At 40.5% G+C, this 19,727-nt stretch overlaps 1 long non-coding RNA gene across 1 annotated transcript; it reads left to right on the forward strand.

Moving 5' to 3' along the window:
• Positions 1-10,626: 10,626 nt before the first annotated feature.
• On the forward strand, positions 10,627-13,615 carry LOC145526644 (uncharacterized). Its single transcript, XR_014069046.1, has 2 exons — positions 10,627-10,879; positions 13,466-13,615. It is a non-coding gene; the product is annotated as an uncharacterized LOC145526644 (long non-coding RNA).
• The last annotated feature ends 6,112 nt before the right edge of the window (positions 13,616-19,727 follow it).

Here is a 19,727-nt window from a genome sequence, read left to right on the forward strand (position 1 = left end):
TTATATGCAGAGTACATCATGCAAAATGCCAGGCTGGATTAAGCACAAGCTGGAATCAAGATTGCAGGGAGAAATAGCAATAACTTCAGATACACAGATGACACCACCCTTATGGCAGAAAGCGAAGAAAAACTAAAGAGCTTCTTGATAAAAGTGAAAGAGGAAAGTGAAAAAGTTGGCTTAAAACTCAGCATTAAAAAATATAGATCATGGCATCTGGTCCCATCACTTCATGGCAAATAGATGGGGAAACAATGGAAATAGTGACACACTTTATTTTGGGGGGCTTCAAAATCACTGCAGATGGTGACTGCAGCCATGAAATTAAAACACGCTTGCTCCTTGAAAGAAAAGTTATGACCAACCTAGACAGCATGTTAAAAAGCAGAGATATTACTTCGCCAAAAAAGGTCCATCTAGTCAAAGCCATCGGAGAAGGCAATGGCAACCTACTCCAGTACTCTTGCCTGGTAAATCCCATGGACAGAGGAGCCTGGTAGGCTTGCAGTCCATGGGGTTGCTAAGAGTCGGACATGACTGAGCGACTTCACTTTCATTTTCACCTTCATGCATTGGAGAAGGAAATGGCAACCCACTCCAGTGTTCTTGCCTGGAGAATCCCAGGGACGGGGGAGCCTGGTGGGCTGCCGTCTATGGGGTCGCACAGAGTCGGACACGACTGAAGCGACTTAGCAGCAGCAGCAGCAGCAGCAGTCAAAGCTGTGGTTTTTCCAGTAGTCATGTACGGATGTGAGAGTTGGACTATAAAGAAAGCTGAGCACCGAAGAATTGATGAGTTTGAACTGTGGTGCTGGAGAAGGCTCCTGAGAGTCCCTTGGACAGCGAGGAGATCCAACCAGTTCATCCTAAAGGAAATCAGTCCTGAATATTCATTGGAGGCACTGATGCTGAAGCTAAAACTCCAATACTTCGGCCACCTGATGCGAAGAACTGACTCATTTGAAAAGATTCTGATTATGGGAAAGATTGAAGGCAGGAGGAGAAGGGGATGACAGAGGATGAGATGGTTGGATGGCATCACTGACTCGATGAACATGAGTTTGAGCAAGCTCTGGCAGTTAGTGATGGACAGGGAAGCCTGGTGTGCTGCAGTCCATGGGGTCACAAAGAGTCAGACAAGACTGAGCAACTGAGCTGAACTGTACTGAAAGATATAAGTATTCCAACTCCAAAAATGATCATTTTTATTACTTACAGTATGTTGTGCTGCTCACTCCTGCTTCTGTGCTGCTTTCATTTTCTCTGTCCTCTATCACAGCGATGACTTCAGCTACCTGGAAGTTCCAGCTCTCTATAAGCCCTCATGAAGCTGGATGGATTCTCTGAAGACTCTGCAGACCCACAGCTGAGTTCCAAGCTTCATCCATTCCATAGATCCAGGACCCTGCTATTCAAAGTGTGGCACTTGGACAAACAGTGTCACCTGGGAGCTTGTGAGAAATGCAGAATCTCACCCCAGACCTACTGTGTAAGAACTGACAGTTTAAAAAGTTTCCCAGGTGATTTCTATGAATATTAAAAACACTGATCTGAGAATTGAAACACACTGGATACAGATTGTCTTAATTGCTTGGATATTTTTCAGTATATTAATCCCCTTTATGCATTAGCCATAATGTTTTTGATACTTGTGAGCAAATTCCACCATGAATCTTATCACGCCCTCCTTTCCCAGCTTTATTTATTAGCAGTGTCTTCACTGACATAGAGTTAGAGAATTTGGGAGCCAGGAAATGATTTCGCTTTGGGGGAGTCCTCTGTTCCATGCAAAATAGAAGGCCCTGCTCAACTTGTACTCTGGAGGTCAGGACCACTGATTGGCCAAGCCTTTACAGCTCATAGGATAAGGGATGTTTTCCTCGTTTGCTGGAAATGAGCCTTCCTGTTTATTTTTTCCTTTCCACATTAGACTTGAACATAGTGCAACTGCATGTGTGACAGTTGTCCACCTCTGCAACCAGATATTCTGGAGATGTCAGCTGCTGTGCACTCGGAGAAAACCCTTCTGATTTGTTTCTGAGAAAACATTTCTGTCTTATTTCTCAAAGCATAGAGAGTTAGAGAAAGGAATTCATTCATTTAAGGTAGTAACAGAGGAGCAGTGGGTCTTTAATTCTGGAAAAACAGAGATTTCAAATATCTGTTTAATATAATGTAATTAAATTGCATTGAAGAGGGTGAAAATATGAGGGCAAACTGTTTCTACTGTTGCCAATCAATGGCAATATATCACTTTTAATCTTTTGAGGAATTCTATGATTTAGAGATTCCGTCAATGGTCAGCAGAACAGATGAGCTTCCCAGACCCCACACTCCATCACTCCTCCCTCATCAGACCCCATCAGAGGACTTTGAGCTGGGATGCTGGCCCGTGATGACTCAGGAGCATGAAGGTCAGCTCCCAGGGCTGCTGAGACTGGTGCTCACATGGCATATATGGAGAAAGCTAGAAACCCTGGGAGAGGGAATTCTGCATGAAATGACTTGGCTCTCAGTGCTTCCGCTGGGCCCTGGAATGATTAAAGAGTGGTTCTCAGGAGTGACATATCCTCTGGGAAAGATAGACAAGATACAGGGTTTGGAGAGGACTTCATCATCACATATGTTAACAATCATTTTTCCCTCCTTGGTTATAAAACTAAGGTGTTCCATTGTAGAACATTAGGAAAACACAGAAAGGTCCATCAGTTCAGTTCAATTGCTCAGTCATGTCCAACTTTTTGCAACCCCGTGAACCTCAGCATGCCAGGCCTTCCTGTCCATCACCAACTCCTGGAGTACACCCAAACTCATGTCCATTGAGTCGGTGATGCCATCCAACCGTCTCATCTTCTGTCGTCCCCTTCTCCTCCCGCCTCAATCTTTCCCAGCATCAGGGTCTTTTTCAGTGAGTCAGTTCTTCGTGTCAGGTGGCCAAAGTATTGGAGTTTCAGCTTCAGAACCGGTCCTTCCAGTGAATACCCAGGGCTGATTTCCTTTAGGATGGACTGGTTGGATCTCCTTGCAGTTCAAGGGACTCTCAAGAGTCCTCTCCAACACCACAGTTCAAAAGCATCAATTCTTCAGTGCTCAGCTTTCTTTATGGTCCAACTCTCACATCCATACATGACTACTGGAAAAATCATAGCTTTGACTAGATAGACCTTCATTGGCAAAGTAATGTCTCTGCTTTTCAATATGCTGTCTAGGTTGGTCATAACTTTCCTTCCAAGGAGTAAACGTCTTTTAATTTCATGGCTGCAATCGTAGAGGAAGTCAAAGTTGCCTGTAACCCCATTAGTCAGAATAATTATATATTGGGTTATATTTCCTTTCAGATATACATATTTTTTTCATTTACTATCATTCATGTTCCTTAGTAAATATTGTCAAAACATAAAATAACTGCTCCATGTAAATATGCCCAAGCGTTATTAAATTGATCATTTTTGTGATTTATAATTTCTACCTACTAAAAATATCTGTTTTGACTATTCTTCAACAAAAGTCTTTGATTATCTGTCATTATCTCCTGAGGAGAAACTCTTAGAAGAGGGATTGTAGAGCAAAAGATGCTAAGGTTTCTGATATATATTACATTTTGCTTCCAATTTGCAATCCCAACTGCTGAGTTTGTTAGTACTCATTGAAGCCTTATAAGATGAAGCAGTCAGTATGCTTTCAGTTATAAATAATAATGATAATAATAACTAGCTCAAATTGGCTTAAACAGAAAGGAGATTTATTGGCTTGTGTAACTGGGGGGGTAACAGCTTCATTCTGTTTCTCCCCAGATAATTTTATCCTCAGTCTGATTTCCTTGCAGTTACAAGATGGCTGATGGTGATGTGCTGCTTCTTTTATAACTAAAGGAGATAGTCCCACAACTATTGAAAAAAGCCATTCTGATTGGTCAGGCTGGGCTAGGAACAGCTAACAATGAGGCTAGGGGGTTCCCATTACTCTGATGGGCACTACTATTCAGGGAGCAGCCTAGGAGAAGAGTGAGGGTCAGGCCCCCTTGCCATTTTATTGCTCATGATAGTCAAGGTATGAATGGGCATTGACAAGGCAACCATTAGGTCCTTTAATTCTCTGTTCTATATTATCAGTTTTAAAAACTTTCTAATACGATAGGAAAAAATGACATTCCACTTCTATTTTATCTTGCATTTCTTTGATTACTATTGATGTTTAATATGTTTTTTTAAAAAAATTATTGGCCATTTCTATGTCTTCTTTATTAAATTGCTTCTTCAGGTCCCTTTCCCAGTGGAATCCATTCTCATACAGATTGCAAAATCATGCTTAGGACCCTGAACATGCAGAACAGTGGCTCTCATACATTAAGCTCATCTAAGGAGTTTAAAAAAATGTTGTCATAACCCCACCTCCAAAGATTCTGGTTTAATTCATATGTAGTATGTTTTAAGGGCTTCCAAGTCAGCTCAAGTGGTAAAGAATCTGCTGCCAGTGCAGGAGACATAAGAGACGTGGGTTCAGTACCTGAGTTGAGAAGATCCCCTAGAGGAGGGCATGGCAACACACTCCAGTATTCTTACCTGGAGAATCCCATGGACAGAGGAGCCTGGCAGGCTATAGTCCATGGGGTCACAGAGTCAGACATGACTGAAGTGACTTAGCGTGCACACCCACAGTATGTTTTAAAATCTACCCTGGAGATTTACTCTGCCAGGATTGATACATACCTTTTGAAATACACTTTCTTAAACCTACAGGCTTTCCTCATAGCTCAGTTGGTAAAGAATCTGCTTCCAAACAGGAGACCTCAGTTCAATTCTTGGGTTGGGAAGATTCCCTAGAGAAGGGCTAGGCTACCCACTCCAGTATTCTTGGGTTTCCCTTGTGGCTGAGATGGTAAACAATCCACCTGCAATGAGGGAGACCTGAGTTTGATCCCTGGGTTGGGAAGATCCTCTGGAGAAGGGAAAGGCTACCCACTCCAGTATTCTGGCCTGAAGAATTCCATGAACTGTATAGTGCATGAGGTCGCAGAGTCAGACACACAGAGTGACTTTCGCTTTCTTTCCTCAAACCTACACATACCTCCTTCACATTGAACCTAAATTTTGCTTCTTTAATGTATTATTCTGGAATCCTACAAGATATCATAAGTAGCTCTAGTAAAGTGCAGCACTTATTCAAATACTGGAAAAAAACAGACCTAGATGAATATTCATGACCACTTAGTACACATAAGTCAAGAAATCAGCGGCTTCTCCAGCAGGGTCAGTACAGCAGTGCTTAGACTCAGTGTAATCATTATCGGTCTCTTCTTTCCTGATTAAAGGGAAAAGACAAAGATGTCCCTAAGAAACCCAACTCGGGAACAGTATATTTGTAAACAAGGAGCTAAACAAAAACGTGTTCCTGTTGAAAAGCAGAAACATATTTACTTCTACCTTGGTTGTTTATGGCATTGCAGCTGTTCTACAGAAACAAATGAAGTTATGCTTGGTTTATTCCCACTCCTAAAGAGCCCAAGGAAATGTGAGCAGACATTTCTTTTAACAAATGACAGTGCTTCTATTAAGCAGCTATTCTGCATGCATCTGCCTTCTCCATGTTTGGGGAATAGCAGGGTACTTGTTATTCCCAGGGTGTGTTAAGTCAATGAAATCAAATAAGAAACTTTGTTCCTTCCAACATTGTACTGACAAATTGGTTGGATTTTTTTAAAAAATCAGAAACACCTCTCTACTTCAAACCATTAATCAGGAGAAATTGCTTTGTAAATGTTCCTTTTCTTGGCCATAACTAAGATGTGCTTCCTCTTTCAGTATTCAGGAGGGCTATTAGGCTTTTGAGTACTAACAGGGAAGCTAGCATCCCATCTCAACAGTTCCTGACATTGCCTCTAAGTGTTTATTTGATAAATCATCATGTCTACTGTATACATCCATCACTGATTGATCTTTCGTTATCTCACTCAGTCTTTTAGATTTTTCCATAAGCTGTTTGCTAATGTTTTATCAAATTATAAAAATATTTAGCATTTTAAACAAACACATAAACACCATCTGTGCAAAGTAGTTGCAACTATTACCTGAGAGAAGTAGCCATCACTGAGGCTGGCATTTGACAAGCACCTTTTGTTGTCTTCAGAAAAGCTGACAGGAAAAATATATTTTAAGGGAAGGCAGGACAAAAATAGGGCATTTAGAAGCCCTCCCCTTTATAAGACATTTTAAGTCAAACCTGTGTACTTGTTTGTCCAAAAGATGTAATGGAAATGCTTAAAGAACTTGATTATTCTAGCAGCCTAAGTTTGCCTACCAAGCCCAGAGCAGTATTCATTTAAAGGAAGAAAGTCTTTTTTGTCTTCTTGAGAGTTAATAATACAAAATTCAAATTTTTGAAAAGTATAATCGGTCCCCAAGGAGGTTGTTCCCATCTTCATAATTTGCAAATCCAGCAAAATGCAGCAAATCGTGCAGTTTAGCAATGAGGGAAGAATCTCAACCCTCAAAAAGGCAACAGAGTATTACTGTCAGAGAATTCGAATGCCCCAGCACTGGTCATAAAGATATGACTGAGATTTTTCTCATCTGGCAGACAAGAAGAAAATGTCATGAAAGACCCAGGTCATAGTCAATACAGTATTTTCCTGAGTGGAAGGTAAGGATAAACAAAACTCTTGAATAGGCTAGTGCAAATATGCTCAAAAAGACACTGGGTGGGCCCCCAGGCTATTACTGGAGGCACTTCGGCTCTTACCCTGTCTTCCTGGATAGATGCCTCCCCCTCCTACACATCCCTTTGTCCTCTTTGTAGGTAGAAAAAGTACAGAAGAAAGAAGAATGGCTTATGAATCAAAAAGAAAATGGTACGAATCTCCATTGCAAATACACCATGTAACCTAAAGGAAGTTATTTCATTTTAGACTCAATTTCTTCAATAGCAAAATGAGCATAAATTAAAATAGGAGCTCAAACAACATAAAGGAAGGAAGGAAGGATGGAAGGGAGGGAGGAAGTGGAGGAGAGAAAAAGAAACTGAGAGATGGAGGAGGAAGAGGAAATCAAGGGAAGGAGAAAGAGAAGGAGGCAGGGAGGAAGATAAATCCTATTATTAGGATCAAATGAAACAGTTTCTCAACAACTTTAGTTCCCTATCTGCCTGTCTGTTCCCATTTCCTGCAGTCTCTCTCAGACTCTCAGTTCTGCTCCCTTTACTCTCATCCCAGGGCACTGACAACATTCAATCAAAGCCCCCAACATAGGAAGGACCTCTCAGCTCCAGGACTGCTGATGGGCATAGCCAGGTAAACTATTCACGGCACAGCATGGAGATGACATGTGGTATTGGTTTGTTTAAACCAGATTAACTTTACCAGTGTCTGTCTTCATTGTAGGGATGGTTGAACATCAAAATATGGTTGGTGAAGTCTGCTACTGTTGTTAGAATGTCAGTTAATCCTCCCTCCCTAACTAAAGCTTATTTTTGAATTATTGTGTTTGTGTGCACACTTGCACATGCATAGGTTTATAGGTTTGGGGAATATTTGTATACATCTCATCTCATTTGGGAGAAAACAATGGCACCCCATTCCAGTACTCTTGCCTGGAAAATCCCGTGGACGGAGGAGCTTGGTAAGCTGCAGTCCATGGGGTCGCTAAGAGTCGGACACAACTGAAGCAACTTAGCAGCAGCAGCACCATCTCATTTGACCAGTTTGCTGTACATTTGTGGACACCATATCCTTATATAGGGTTGGGGAAAATGGAGCTTTGCAGAAGCCCTGGCTCAAAGTAAGGGGCAATGGGAAAGCTGTGTATATGGCCCAGTTTTCTAACTCTCTGACTATGGTTGGTGTCCCTGGCCCTGGGCTGCACTCTTGGCACACCCCTTGGCTGCACTCTTGGCACACTCCTTGGCCATGCTTTGTGCTCTTAAAAGGTGTGGCTATTACAACCCAGCAATCCCACTGCTGGGCATACACACCGAGGAAACCAGAATTGAAAGAGACACGTGTACCCCAATGTTCATCGCAGCACTGTTGACAATAGCCAGGACATGGAAGCAACCTAGATGCCCACTGGCAGACGAATGGATAAGGAAGCTGTGGTACATATATACAATGGAATATTACTCAGCCATGAAAAAGAATGCATTTGAATCAGTTCTACTGAGGTGGATGAAACTGGAGAGTGAAGTAAGTCAGAAAGAAAAACATCAATACAGTATACTAACGCATATATATGGAATTTAGAAAGATGGTAATGGTGACACTATATGCGAGACAGCAAAAGAGACACAGATGTAAAGAACAGTCTTTGGACTCTGTGGGAGAAGGCGAGGGTGGGATGATTTGAGAGGGTAGCGGTGAAACATGTATATTACCATATGTGAAGCGGATCACCAGTCCAGGTTCAATGCATGAGACAGGGCACTTAGGGCTGGTGCACTGGGATGACCCTGGGGGATGGGATGGGAAGGGAGGTGGGAGGGGGGTTCAGGATGGGGAACACATGTGCACCCGTGGCTGATTCATGTCAGTGTATGGCAAAAAACACTACAATATTGTAAAGTAATTACCCTCCAATTAAAATTAATTAATTAATTAAAAAAATAATAATAATAAATTATCATTATTGTGCCCTACTGAGGGAGAGAAGTAAAACATAAAACAAAACAAACAAACAAAAAAACTTCAAGGTTTTTCTGGAAGAGCTAGGCTGCAGGGAAAATAGGAACAATGATAGGTAATAACTAGCATTTATTGAGCACTTATTAAGTGCCATTCAGTTTGTTAAGTGATTTATATATTTTAACTCATTTAATTATTTTAACGACTTCACAAGTAGCTATGAGGCACTTAGAGTCAGTGGAGGCAGAGAAAGATTAAAAAATGTCTTCAAGACCTTAAAGCTAGACCTTAAGCTAGGAACCGTGGAGCTGAAATTTAAAACTAGACACTGTGATTCTGGAATTCTTGAGCTTAATCTTTATGCTGAAAGTAAGGATGGGCTTAGAGTTGGACAGACAAGGATTTAAGCATTGGCCCTGCATTGTAAAGGCTGAATGACATTGAATATGACACTTAAACTTTGTGAAACTTCATTCTTCATTTATTAAGTAGAGAAGCTAACAGAATTTCGAATCAGAGGTCTGATGCTGAATATTAGGTGGGATAATATATGTAAAAACCCTTGGCATGGAACTTGATACAGAGTAACCTTTCAGTAAATGTTAGCTATGAAGACTTTCATTTTATTATGGAGGTAACAGAAATAGCAACACTAATGTGATTTAATTTGCTAATTTTTGTGCATTAATCACAACATAGGCACGATTGATACTGGTGCAAATATATTTACATATATATGTATATATATGTAACTTCTTTTAAAACATTAGTTCTCACTTTGGAAAAAATGAATTATATTCTGAAAATTTCTCATGCATTAGGATGAAATGGTTTCTGCTGTTATGAAAAACTTCTGACTGGGATTTAAAAATCATCCTGGAGAGAAGTGGACTGTGTACAGTAATAAATTGCTACCCTGTTATCCTGCTCCTTAATCCGATCTAATCCTTGTTGTTTTGTCCAGGTCATTAAGAAACTATATCTGAAAGGCTCAAAGGAAAGCAATGTTGTAGAAAAAATTAGAGTTCAAAATTCATAAAGTAAGATCCCTTTTGCTCACAAACTTGAGGAAAATACATGCTTTGGTTCTTCATGTTGGATATACTTTCATATACACAGAAACCCTTGAGCTTTCTTTCAAAAGGGATAAGCTACAAAATAATAGCTCCATAAGGAAGGAACCAACTGTATCAAATTGAGTTTCATACATAAGTACTATTTATTGGCTTTGAGCTAGCAGGTTGAGTAAAATAAGGAAAACTATTTGAACACCTTTCTTCCTTTTAATGATGTGTTGAAAAATGTTCCCAGTTCTCCTAAATATCTCCAGTCAATCACGTCTGAAAGAATGTCATGGCAACCCACTCCAGTATTCTTGCCTTGGAGAATCCCCATGGACAGAGGAGCCTGGCGGGCTATAGTCCACGGGGTCGCAAAGAGTCAGACACGACTGAGCGACGAAGCGCAGCACAGCACAGCACTGTGTCTACGTAGTGTTTCAACTTTGCAATTCGAATATTTCCTAAGATGTTTCTGGTCAATGTATATTGTTTTCACACAAACTGATTCTAAAGAACTCTCAGTAATTTCCATCTTCATCAAAAAGCCCTTAGGAGGGGGAAACTAAGACTTCCATGAGTGATATACAGGTAAAGAGAACAGTGAAAGGGGATAGAAACCAGGGTCAGAGAGGCTCCTGGGAAGAGTGGCTGCCAAGAGGGCTTTAGGGGAATAAAAGTCGGGTGATTTCTCTAACTGCTAGCCCATCTCAACCTCTTTAAAGGGCTGATGATCACAAGGAAAAGAGCAAACGGCCTCTCTTTTCTTTCAAACTATAGGGCTTCCCTTGTGGCTCAGCTGGTAAAGAATCCACCTGCAACTCGGGAGACCTGGGTTCTATCCCTGGGTTGGGAAGATCCTCTGGAGAAGGGAAGGCTACCCACTCCAGTATTCTGGCCTGGAGAATTCCATGGACTGTATAGTCCCATGAGGTCACAAAGAGTCGGACATGACTGAGCAACTTCCACTCATTTTCTTATGGCGAAGCTAAACAGATTTTTTCTTTGAAAAAATTGTTGGGGTTTCAAGAATGTGCTGTTTCGTCTCGTAATATTTAAAACAAAACAAAATGGAGGAGAAGGAGATGATGATACAGGAACTCTTGCTTACTTGCAACAAAGTAAACACTCCTAAGTTATTTTTGATACTGAACAAAAACAGAAGATAGTGACTGAAGAAAAGAGGGTGAGAGTCCATTTGAGGAAGAAGGTGAGAGAAGACAGAGAGGAAACAGAGATATGGAGGGAAGGGGAGACAGAGAGACTGGCAAAATGATAATCACAGTTGAAATCCTTTCCTATCCTGACAGATGTATGTTTTCAGCGGCTATTCTATCTTACCCATTAAGTATGTCTCCGAAAGTCTTGCCCCCACCCCACCACTGCAATGCCAGCCACGACACAGCCTTTGGGTCAGTCCAGGAACTATCTACATACACTTTAGTGTTTTGCCAAGAAAATCGGGTGACAGATTGTTTGTGTGTCATTTTCTGGAGCAGAAGCTTATTTTAAAAAGCACATTTAAAAGTCACTGATTATTTTACTTGCAAACAAATCATATGCATTATGGACACTTGTATTTTGAGGCAGAATTGGTGGTACTGAGAAGGAAAATCTTCTCTTGTATTTATGAGACCATTCCTGATGGGAAGACAATTATGGGGGAAAGCATTTGGATCCTGGGCTCCTATAGAGGAGAGAGAGGGGGAGAAAGAGGGAGAGAGAGAAGAGGCATGGATACACCCCCACCCCAAACAACAGACGTAAGGCTTGAAGGATTCATGTATATAAATCTGGAAATAGTACATTTAGGGTTGAGGACACTATAGTCTGAATCAGAAATGACTTGTCCAAAGGCAGTGTTTATTGGCTGGCATTTCTCTCTACTTCTCAAAGAGTTAGCATATCTGGGGTTCAATGTATGTCCTGGAATCTTTAATGCCTATTGGTATTGAGCCTATGGAGATGTTCTGAGTTTTCCTGAGTCACACACCCACACCCACACCCACATACACACCTAGTTGTTAATTTCTTTTTGGTGTAATAATTTGTCTGTATATTGACATTCAAAGAGGGGAAGGTATTTCATGCTAACAAGCAAAGTTACCATAACAATCATTCAACATCTTCTAGAAAGTTGAACCTAAAACACTCAAAATATTTCATCTAATAATTCATCTAACCCTCAAAATACTTCTAGACTTTCAAATAGTAGCAGCCACAATGTCTTCTTTTTAATGGAATCCCATTTCCTCCATGTTAGGAAATGAGCTGACTATTTCTTCTTGCCTTCATCTTTTGATTTGCAACTCAATAACCACCTCTTCATCAGCTACCTCATTGTATCATTGTCAAATCAATCAGCCCTATTTTATTCCTTCCACTTTATATGCCTGCTTGTGGCACAAACTATTACCTGCCCCCTCCCCCACCAGAATGGAAGAAAAGCTTCTTGCAACTCCTTCTTCTGATTCAGAAATTGTTTCAACTTGTTCCTCCTTGCCTGCCTAGAGGATTTCATTCTTTGATTTTTCTGACTAATAGCTTGTCTTAGGTAGATGCAGGAGAATCCACAACCAGAAAATAAATATGCTCCCTATTCTCAGAGAGCTTTAAGCTCAGGGGAGAAGACAGATCCTTGCTCCTCAAATTGTGGTGTGTAAGATTTGCAATATCAATGTTACCTGGGGTCTATTTAGAAACACAGAATTTCCCATGACATCTCAGACCTACTGAATCAGAATCTGAACCTGAATGAGACTCCTGAATGATTCAAATGCACATTAAAATTTTGGAAGCACTGTAATCAACACCAGATATATAAGAATAACCTTTATCATTATTGGGCAGTGAGAGGTACTTGTAAAAGGAACACACATATGATGTGATGGGTCAAGTGAAAGTAAAATTGAAAGTTGCTCAGTTGTGTCTGACTTTGCGACCTCATGGACTGTATAGTCCCTGGAATTCTCCAGGCCAAAATATTGCAGTGGGTAGCTTTTCCCTTCTCCAAGGATCTTCCCAACCCAGGGTTTGAACCCAGGTCTCCTGCATTGCAGGCGAATTCTTTACCAGCTGAGCCACAAGGGATGGGTCAAGGAGGACTATCAATGCTTAAATTCGAAGGACATATTAAGGCATTGGAGATGGGGCTAGAAAGAAAGTGGACATATTTTCAAAAAAGTTATTAGGTGTGGGTGGTGAAGGTGGGAGTGATTCCATAAAAAGATTCTTTCTCTGATTTAGACCACAGGGTGTATGGTGATATCATTTCCTGAGATGGAGAACGCTGTTGAAGCAGCAGATGTGGGCAGGGAGGAAATTGGATGAGTTCCATTCTGGTCCAGTGTTTGAGCTTATAACTGTGTTCTTGTTTTCTAGGAGGTTTTTTGTCAGTTGGATCTGAAAATTTTATTTTAGTGTTTGTTACATACTTTTTAGCTAACCTCATAGGTTTGGTGATGGGCATTTGAAATGTTCTCTAGCTGGGACCCCCACACTCTCCAGACCCTGGCATTGGTAGCTCCATTTTTACCACCTCTCACAAGTTTTTGTCAAGGGGGAAAACAGAGAAATTTGTAAGCCATTAGCCTCACCTCACCCAGGGATAGGGAGGAGATCATTCAGATAACTTCTAATGTTCATTCAGCTTAGAGACTGTCATGGACTAAATGCTTGTGTAGCTAAGAAATTATATGTTGAAATCCTAACCCCCAATATGTTGGTATCAGGAAGTGAAGCCTTTGGGAGGTGATTAGATCATCAGGATGCAGCCCTTATGAATGTGCTTTGTAAGAGATTTCTCCAGGTCTTTCTACCACATGAGGACACAGGAAGAAGAAGAACCAGAAAGTAGGCCCTCATCAGACATTGAATCTGCTGATCCCTTTGATCTTGGACTTCCCAGACTCCAAATATGTGAGAAATAAATTCCTGTTGTTCATAAGTCACTCATTCTATGGTATTTTGTTATAACAGCCTAACCTAAGACAGAGGCCTTTATGTTATCCACCTATCTTATTCATCAGTGTTTATATTCCATTGAATAATATTAAAAGGCAAAAGCCACATCAACATTTTAATGGCTTTGAATATCAAAGTGTTGGCGAGGATGTAAGGAATAGAATTTTTCTTTTGAGCCTTTAGGAGTTTAAATGACATTCAGATCCTCTGACATGGTTAATCCACTTTTAGTTACACACTCTAGAAAAACTTATATACATATGCCCAGGATCCATAAAGAGGAATATACATATATATAGCCAAATTGTAAAAATTAATATTGGAAAAGTCCAAATATCCAGAAAAAGTAGGTATGTACATAGAAAGTAGAAATTGCACATATTCATAAAATAGTATACCTACAGTAATGAACATGATGACATCGCAACTTCAGCCAACATTGTAAATAAAAACAACAATTAGTGAAAGAAGCAAAACCAAAAGAAAATACGGTTACTTTATTTGAGTAAGGTTTAAAGTAAGCAGAGCTGCCATATTGTTGAGGGATGTAAACCATAAAGAAAATCAGGAATATGACCACTGAGAAAGTCAAGACAGCCATTGCTGAAGGATTGGAGTTGGGATAAGGAAGAGGCACGTGGGGCTGGGAGCTTCTGGAGATCTGTCAGTGCTCCGTTTCTTGAAGCTTACTGATATACTTTCGGGGAGAGAAATGAACCAATATCTTGTTTTTAAAATTTGATTCTGAACTCAACAGGTAAACAAATGCCTTAATGTGGGTCCTGGAATCTCCATTTTTATCAAAAAAGATGATTTATAGTAGTAGATTTTGCTGAAGAAAAGTGGACCCAGGATTGACTGGTGCTGGATTATAGTAACTGATGAGGAGACAATGTAAGGGTGGCCTTTGACCAGCTTCATTCTAGGGACTGGCACACTGCTGTCCCAGGAATTCAAGGGTCATACCTTTCCCCCCACATTTTCCCTAGATTGGATGTCCTATAAGTTCATTCTTTCCTTTTAATTCAGTTCTCAGCCACAGTGGTTTTCCTTTCATTAGAGGGTTGAACATGCCCCAGAGTCATTTTCACACTGTATTTATGTAGACTGATGGCAGAGAGTGAAGAAGAACTAAAGAGCCTCTTGATGAAGGTGAAGGAGGAGAGTGAAAAAGTTGGCTTAAAGCTCAACGTTCAGAAAACTAAGATCATGGCATCTGGTCCTATCACTCCATGGGAAATAGATGGGGAAACAGTGGAAACAGTGTCAGACTTTATTTTTTTGGGCTCCAGAATCACTGGTGATGGTGACTGCAGCCATGAAATTAAAAGACGCTTACTCCTTGGAAGGAAGGTTATGGCCAACCTAGATAGCATATTTAAAAGCAGAGACATTACTTTGCCAACAAAAGTCCGTCTAGTCAAGGCTATGGTTTTTCCAGTGGTCACGTATGGATGTGAGAGTTGGACAGTGAAGAAAGCTGAGCGCCGCAGAATTGATGCTTTTGAGCTGTGGTGTTGGAGAAGACTCTTGAGAGTCCCTTGGACTGCAAGGAGATCCAATCAATCCATCCTAAAAGAGATCAATCCTGGGTGTTCATTGGAAGGTCTGATGTTGAAGCTGAAACTCCAATACTTTGGGCACCTCATGCGAAGGGTTGACTCATTGGAAAAGACCCTAATGCTGGGTAGGATTGGGGGCGGGAGGAGAAGGGGATGACAGAGGATGAGATGGTTGGATGGCATCAACGACTCGATGAACATGGGTTTGGGTAGACTCCGGGAGTTGGTGATGGACAGGGAGGCCAGGCGTGCTGCAATTCATGGGTTGCAAAGAGTCGGACACGACTGAGCGACTGAACTGAACTGAACTGATAGTTTCCTAAAAGTCTTTGGCCTGATTATGATTGCATGATCATGATTATCAATATAATACATGAAATCTATATATCAATAGATTAATTTATAAAGGCCACTAAGGAATAACAATGAATGTTTTTAAAGTAAGTTATACATACGTTCAGAATAAGATAATTTATATTTTAATGATATATTTCCATATTAGTATGTATGTGCACCAATACTGAGAAAAAAGAACTTGGAGGCTATACACCCACGTTCTCAACAAGAGGGGAATTTTGTCCACTGAGACATTTTTAGTGGTCATAACTGAGAAGTGGATACTAAGGGCCTCTAGTGGATAGAGGATAAAGATGCTACAAAGTACCCTGCAAGGCCCAAAATGTCCATAGTGCCACTGTTGAGTTACCCTGCTATTCATCAAAATTAGTAACAATGTTATTCTCTGGTGAGGGACTGAAATGGTTAAATATTTAAAGGGTATTTCACTTCTATCTGTAGAGTTTGAGTTTTAAATAAGACACTTATATTCTCAGTTCAGTTCAGCCGCTCAGTTGTGTCCAACTCTTCGTGACCCCATGAACCGCAGCATGCCAGGCCTCCCTGTCCATCACCAACTCCCGGAGTTTACCCAAACTCATGTCCATTGAGTCGGTGATGCCATCCAACCATCTCATCCTCTGCTGTCCCCTTCTCCTCCTGCCCTCAATCTTTCCCAGCATCAGGGTATTTTCAAATGAGTCATCTCTTCACATCAGGTGGCCAAAGTATTGGAGTTTCAGCTTCAACATTAGTCCTTCCAATGAACACCCAGGGCTGATCTCATTTAGGATGGACTGGTTGGATCTCCCTGCAGTCCAAGGGACTCTCAAGAGTCTTCTCCAACACCACGGTTCAAAAGCATCAATCCTTCGGTGCTCAGCTTTCTTTATAGTCCAACTCGCACATCCATACATGACTACTGGAAAAACCATAGCCTTGACTAAATGGACCTTTGTTGACAAAGTAATGTCTCTGCTTTTTAACATGCTATCTAGGTTGGTCATTACTTTCCTTCCAAGGAGTAAGCATCTTTCAATTTCAAGGCTGCAGTCACCATCTGCAGTGATCTTGGAGCCCTAAAAAATAAAGCCAGCCACTGTTTCCACTGTTTCCCCATCTATTTGCCATGAAGTGATGGGACCGGATGCCATGATCTTAGTTTTCTGAATGTTGAGCTTTAAGCCAACTTTTTCACCCTCCTCTTTTACCTTCATCAAGAGGCTCTTTAGGTCTTCTTCACTTTCTGCCATAAGGGTGGTATCATCTGCATATCTGAGGTTATTGATATTTCTCCCAGTGATATTGATTCCAGCTTGTGCTTCTTCCAGCCCAGCATTTCTCATGATGTAGTCTGCAAATAAGTTAAATAAGCAGGGTGACAATATATAGCTTTGACGTACTCCTTTTCCTATTTGGAACCATTCTGTTGTTCCATGTCCAGTTCTAACTGTTGCTTCCTGACCTGCTTATATTCTACACACTATTAATAAACAAAACATGAAAGTAATACATATCTATCACAAAAAAAGAGAAAATACAGAAAAGTTAAAAAATTTAAAACTATCTAAAACCCACCATCCAGAGGCATCTGGCATATTTCTAGTTGTTTTCCCTATGTATACGCCTGTGAACATACAGAATTATATTTTGAAAGTAATGCTCATTCTCTACATAAACTCTATTTCCCACTCACACTATATTATGAACATTATCTCATGTCAATAAATACAGGATTTTAAGTGGCTGTGAAACATTCCGTCTACATGGATGTACTAGAGCCACATTTCTAAAATAAATTCAGAAATGTTCATATGTTTAGAATTTAAGTGGAAACTAATTTCTGAAGCAAGAGTTTTATTGGGAGAATAAGTTATAGTACATAACATCAACTTCAGATTTCAGTCAGATGACAACCTCATTCCATTTTCAATAGGAAACAAAATTAGTGGAAACTAATAGATAGCACATTCATTTGAAAACAGAAATTTAAGAGCTGGTTAACTTAGAAAAAAATATTACTTGGTAACGTTGCTACAGCTAGAAGCCCACTAAACTACAAGTAATTGCCACTTGTGGTTTAATTAATCTATTTTCTCAAGAACATAGTTTGGAGCTCAAGTATGCTTATTGGGGAGTGATTAACCTTCAGTAGTAATGTAGAGGACACCAAACAGCTTATTTAAGCATCCCCCTCCTTGAAATGCTACTAAAGTGAATTAAATTCCAATTTCTATTCATAGATTAGAGCAAATTGCTCATTATGGTCAGGCAGATGAAGACCCTGTGACACGTGGAGGCCACTGGAGCTAGAAATGCCTGGCTGCAAGGAGGTCTGTGACAGTGAAAAGACAGGAAGGTGAAAGCTGGCAGGCTCCCTGCCTTCCCCAAGTTCAGCTTTCCCGCCCATTGACATGTCTGTTAATTCAGCTCTAGAAGGCTTGAAAATGCTTCAAGATCACCTCCAAATTCCCATTTGCCCTAACTCTGCCCCATGCACTTGACCTTACATGCCTTCAAAATAGCAGGAGGGTTCAGTGAAACAACTGAAATGAGTTTTCTGAAGTGCCGCCTACTCGGAAAATATTTTTCCCCTTCTGGCAAAAACGTGATGAGGTGATGGTTCTGAGATGACGCAAAATTGTGAAGACATCCCCACTTCTCAGTGGGGACTAAAGATGAGGACTCTGGAATCAGAAGCCCCATTGGTTAGCTGTGCGACTGTAGGCAAGTTACCTACCCTGTATACACTTCAGTTTCCTCTATCTGCTAATGGTAAGAGCACTAATACCCATTTTTTTCATGATCACTTGAGCATTACCCAAGTTTAAGTGAAGCAGCATGCACCTGTAGGTACAGGCTTGGTCTCAAGAAGTGTCTTTCTTTTCTGTTCTCATTTCATGCTCTCCAAAGGCCTGATATCTCTAAGTCTGAAATGAGAAAAGGCTATGGTAAGTGCAGAGGAGTATTCAGGGCAACTGTAAAGAGAAGAGTGAAGGTGTTTGGGGAGGTGTCACAGAAAACAGTTCCCTCATCGCTAATTAATTTCTCTCTAAGCTGCTTGGACCAGTGTTCCTCTTGGTGGACCAGTTTCTGAGTGGTTCTGCTTTTAGCATGTCAGCTAGGACAATTTATCCTTTCCTCCTCATGTAGGAAAGGGAATATCTTCCTGGCAGTGCTTCTTGGGGAATTATCATGGGCAAACTGATTCAATCATTCATTCATTCCATTGCTCAACAAATATGTATTGGATACCTGATTTCTGGGTCACACAAGAGATAAAGAGGTGAGTGAAATGCAGTTCCTACTCTAAGAAAGTTCAGGGTTTATTGAAATAGGGAGATATTTCCACAGACCTCAGCAGAATAATGAAGGCTGTTTGCAAGCAAAACAGACAAAAAAAAACTACTGACCCCTTTCACTATATAGCCTTTTCCTGCTCACTTAAAAAAAAAAAAAAGTTGCCAACACAGATGCTGGTAGAGTGGAAAATGTTTTTGGAATTCTTAAGTCAAATAATTCTTCAACTGTCCCAGTCTCTGAGAATGCATTGACTCACTACTGTTAAGTCCCTTTCCTTTATCTGTATGTTAAAAATATACATATATCAACATGAAGGAAAAATTTGTGAAGTTTGAGTTAGATCCAATTCCAGGACTTAAATACAAAGCTAGGAAGTATTGATTTCTGGACCAAACTCTCCAATAGGCTATCATGATGAATTCCTTAATTCTATTACATATTTGACACTATTTTTGGTTGCTTGGCCTTATTTTGTCTAAAGACTAAGATCTTTTCTGGTTGATCTGAGTTAAAATGATTCCTTTCTGGCTTATCCAGAGAGTTTTTTATTGGAGGCTTGACAAAAATGGTAAATACCAGGATGGCATCTAGTGAAATATCATGAACAAATTCTTCTCTGAAATTCTTTGACCATGGACTATCTCTCCTAAAAGTGTGATGACTCAGACCGAGTCAGACATAGAATGCACCTTACAAATGTTATTTGGCAAGCGCACCATCAGACAGGCATGAAAAGGACAAAAGTTTTTTGAAAATTTTTTCTAGAATAAGTAGACAATCTTCAGAGGAAGTAATAAGTACAGTGCCCATTGCAGACTTGGGAGTCTGTTCTTGCCTTGCTGCCCTTGTCAGTACTGAAGTGGATTGCCCAGGGGATAGTCTGTGTGAAGGTGC

The sequence above is a fragment of the Giraffa tippelskirchi genome, chromosome 11, assembly GCF_054371585.1.
Source record: "Giraffa tippelskirchi isolate mGirTip1 chromosome 11, T2T-mGirTip1v1.2.pri, whole genome shotgun sequence".
NCBI lineage: Eukaryota > Metazoa > Chordata > Mammalia > Artiodactyla > Giraffidae > Giraffa > Giraffa tippelskirchi.